This window comes from Rhagoletis zephyria, unplaced genomic scaffold (assembly GCF_001687245.7).
Source record: "Rhagoletis zephyria isolate East Lansing unplaced genomic scaffold, Rhagoletis_zephyria_1.1 Rzeph_scaffold_29897, whole genome shotgun sequence".
Lineage (NCBI taxonomy): Eukaryota > Metazoa > Arthropoda > Insecta > Diptera > Tephritidae > Rhagoletis > Rhagoletis zephyria.
Genome location: NW_016186954.1, coordinates 1 through 4,494, shown reverse-complemented (window position 1 = coordinate 4,494; position 4,494 = coordinate 1). Strand labels below are relative to the sequence as shown.

The following is a 4,494-nucleotide window of genomic DNA, read 5'->3' as shown; positions in this document are numbered from 1 at the left end:
GTCATCTCGATCGATAAACCTGCCGACTTTGCTTCCGCGGAACACCGGATCTATATAAACTTTGATAGAGCTCATGTGAAAGGCTTCGCGAAATTTACTGAGAGCACCTTCACTGCGCTCACTGCCACACCAATAGACGTCCAACTTGGTGAACGTAAGTTCCGCAGGGTTGTCACTGCTGCTGCAGCTCGCTTCGTACCAGCATGATGCATAACGGACCCCCGTCCAAACTTCCCTGCAGAAGCGGCTGTTCTAGCCGACGAGCTTAATAACCTTCGTCAGGCCGATCCCGGAAATCCCCCGTATTAGGGATCTCAACGCAGAGATTCGGCAGCTTGTGAACGTACATAAGCCAACCGTGAGGTCACTGTCCAATCCAACGAAGAGCGACGACAGGGTTGAAATATCTGAATTTTCCATGAATCCTTGAATAAATATATAAAGAAAGATTAGTTTTAATGGAGTAATCTACAAGTTAGAAAGCTAAATTAATTTTAAGTGCAATAAATTTGTGGTTTTGACCACGTTCAAAATTTATTGGGCTACAAAACTATACTCAAAAATATAATAGAAAAAATCGGATTAAAAAACTCAAAGTTTGCATGAAGATTTATTGAATTTTCGTGAGTTTTGAACACAGTTTAGAAATTACATTTTTATGTTTTTTGCTATAGTATGAAATATATTTTTATAAAAAATAGCAAAAAAAATAAAAACAAAAAATTTTGTATATTGATGGATTTTTTAATCCAGTGAAATTAGTTTATGCTTAAAACTTTTTGTTTCTCCATTGAAAAATAATTAGAAAAAAACATTTATTTTTTATTATCTACTGCAACACAAAGTTTGTTGGTACTCTCAAAACCGTTTTTGTACGTTTTTTGTTAAGGGAAGAAATATGTGAGTTGCAACACTTCTTCCAGGTCACTTGCTGAATTTTCAATTGCATTTCTAATCCTTTTGTTGACGTATTTCTCTTTTGTATTTAAATATTATTTTACAAGTATTTTTAACATTTCTACTTATTTATACAATCTTAGAAACTATCTCTCTACTTAGATTTTTTTTCTATATCTTAATTATAGTTATTACCAGGGAACGGATTTTTAGGAACTAAAAACTTATAAAAAAAAGGTAAATTAAAATAACTAAATAGGCAGGAAAAGGCATAAGAAATAGCAGAAGAAGGCACTATAAATAGACAAAAACTTAAAAATAACACTAATTTACAGGAAGAATGTTCAACGGACGCCACTACATATCCCATCTCTATACAGAATTGCTCGCTGATTCCGAAAATCGAGTTAATTTTTTATTCTATGGATAAGTTTACGAAATATTTCAGGTGTACATGGCGTATGAGTAACATTCTTTCCTGCTCATTTTCATACAAAAAATCTTTGCGCATTTTCATATGAACACTTATACTTCCTTATTTATCCATCGATTTTCTTCATTATCAACTTGATTTTTTTTTTGTAACAGAACAAGCTTTAACACAGCCTTCAATGTACTAAACGTGCGCTCGACGTGAGTTGATACAATTTAAATATTTATATTATCAGGAATAATCACTTTAAAGGTATAGTATGCAAAAAAAGGCAAATATCTTATAAAAGGCAATATCAAATGTGCATATATGGAATCAGGAAAAGCTAAATCGTGGACATTCTTAATCGAATATACTGTATCTCTTTAACAGAAAAGAAAGACAATTTTCCTAAAATCCGTTCTCTGGTTATTACCTAGGGTTTGAAATGTATATATGTATGTTGCTTTGGCCACTAAATTAACAAATTTTGGTTATGTGGACGGCTGTATATGAATGCATGTTGCATGTTTCCATGATCAGCTGTCGAAGCTAGGCGAACGCCAAAACAACAAGAGAGCTCTATGTAGACGGGTCTTAAGTCAGCATTTTATGCCTTGCACTGTGAAAGTATTGAACGGAAATTGAAACATAGTACATACATAAATATGTACATATACATATACATATATATAAAATTGGACAGTCGCATTTGCTTTTAAGTACACGCCAAAATATTCAGCTTTCAGTCGATTGAATATTCAATACGAATAAATACTAAGATTTGTCTGTGCAAACACAAAACTTCTTCGCCTTCTTTAGATCGATGCAATCAGACATTCCTTCATATTTATTTTCACTAGATATTTCTTCCACATTTATGGTAATTGTTTTTGAAATATTATCATAATCAGCTGTTGCTTGAAATTGTGGATCTTTCGGTTTTGCTGTGAAATCTAATCTATATGTAGACCGATTTGGTAAATAAATAATTTCTTGTCAACCTTCTTCAAGCTCTTCAAAGTTAGTGGACTGCATTTGCTACTAATGTTTTTATCCTCAAGGTATTGGTTAATTTCCTGTATAACCAATTTTGTTACAATTTTTGCCGTAGCATCGCTGGTACGTACAGTTTCATATGCCACACAAGTGCATCAGTGCTCAGTGATACCGGCCTCTTCACAAGTACGATTCTCGGGTATTTCTCGAAAAATACTTAGCCCCCTCACTGTGCCATTGAGGTATGGAAACTCTTTTTCCCGATTTGTCTCTTCAAGTATATGCTTCATTGTCGCATAGATATCATAGGGCGTAGTTAAACGATTTTGATTTATTTGCAAAGCTTCTACGAACTCGGGATGTTCGTTTCGGTACCACGTTGGCAGTGATATAAACATCATCGGCAAACGTTCTTCTAAGAATCCGGATTTTAATTTAAGCAATGGACCCCAACGACTTCCATGGTCACCAAAAAAGAACACAATTGAACGCTCCAGTATGCCATCGCTCTTCATTTGTTTAAGATATTCTAAAATTTTCACATCCATTGTGGCTGTCGTATCGAAAGAGTTGTGACTGAATGAATTTGTCCAGAATAGTCCGAAGAGCGGATCTGCAGGTAGAGCGTTTGCAAATTGCAATGCGTAATCAAAAACGTATTCGCCAGAATGCTTGCGACCGATACAATATGATAGGCCTGATCGTTTTTTACGACCATATTTTTTGAAATAGCCATGAACATGGGCCGTAAATAATAATCCGTTGGCGGTTGCACAAATCCTTTCTTTAGATAATTAAACGTACTCATCGAGCGTTCGTCTTCTGCATAAGCTGTTTTGTAGCCGTACTCTTTAAAATTATTCCAAATTAGATTGCAAACTGGTTTATTCAGACCACCTACAGATTTTGGTTTACATTTATCATAAGCAGTGGATGGATTGTACGACGTCAGCGTAGCCATTAGATTTGGAAATGTATTGTCACCGATCTGTAGAGAAGGAAAAAAAAAATTGTTTAGTTAAGGCTCTTTGACATAAATTAGTCGATAATGGAAATTATATGGTATGCTTTTTTGCCTATACTATGTACAAGGAGTAAAATTAGTATTAATATTTACATACATATGTATGTATGTAAAAAGAAAATAAATATTTGGCGCTTACACATTTTTCTACTTGTTAACCCGAACTTCTCCGCCAGGTTGCGGTTTGCGTCTTGATGTTGTTGCACAAATGGAGAGGCCTACAGTTTTACGCAGAGAAAAGCTGTTTCATGCCTGAACACACACTTGGAGGCAGTGAAGGATAAAGACTTTTGGTTGCGGAAGCGAGCGGGAGGGGGGAGGAGCGGGAAGGCGACTTGGGTCCACATTTCAAATAAGTTTAAATTGACTACACAAAGATAAAAGTAACACGATTTTTTAAAACAGCGTAAATTTCGGGGTTTTCATTTTAGCGATTTGAAAATTTTGAACTGAAAAAGTATTTTATAAAACATTTTCACATTATCGCTGTTTACGGCTCATTCGTAATTCATAAACAAATCAATTAATTTTGCCATGTAAAATTTGTCAATTAATGCGAAATTCGCGAAAATTCAACCAGTTTCACAAATTTGCTATCATTACTTAAAATTTTTTAATCAGATTTTTCAGAAAAGTTTTGGGCATGCATTTTTATAGCCAATTTAATTTCAATATAACAAGGCGCAAGTTCGAAGTTGTGCATTTTCTTCGATATAAAAATAAGAGTACATATTTTAGAATATAAGTATTTTGTGTGGATGAAAATGTGAAATGCCAAAAAAATTCACAAAAATCAACGCGAATTTGTAGGTATTTCAAAAGTTCACTTTTTGTACTGAAATTCAAGGAGCTATAAAACTTCGTACCCAAAATTTTTCTGTCAGCCTGGTACTACGCAGCGATGTCTTTAACCGGCGAAGGGTTGAAAAACTTTGTAAATCAATGGAAAAGAGTATTCGTCGCAGTTACCAAGCACTTCACGTTGCACACAGCAGTACTTATGTAATAAAACCGGTACAAATTCAGCTTTATCAACTTGGATATTCTCTTTAAACATATTAGGGGTCTTCATCAAAAATGATAAACTGCTGATAAAGATGATTTTTTGTTTACAATATGTATTTATTTATTGAATCTTTCTTTCGAAACTAACAATAAGTTT

General features: G+C 34.2%; 1 pseudogene; it reads right to left on the bottom strand.

The window, feature by feature from the left end:
* Positions 1-1,573: 1,573 nt before the first annotated feature.
* Positions 1,574-3,326, bottom strand: LOC108382983 (uncharacterized; annotated as a pseudogene).
* Between the last annotated feature and the right edge of the window lie 1,168 nt (positions 3,327-4,494).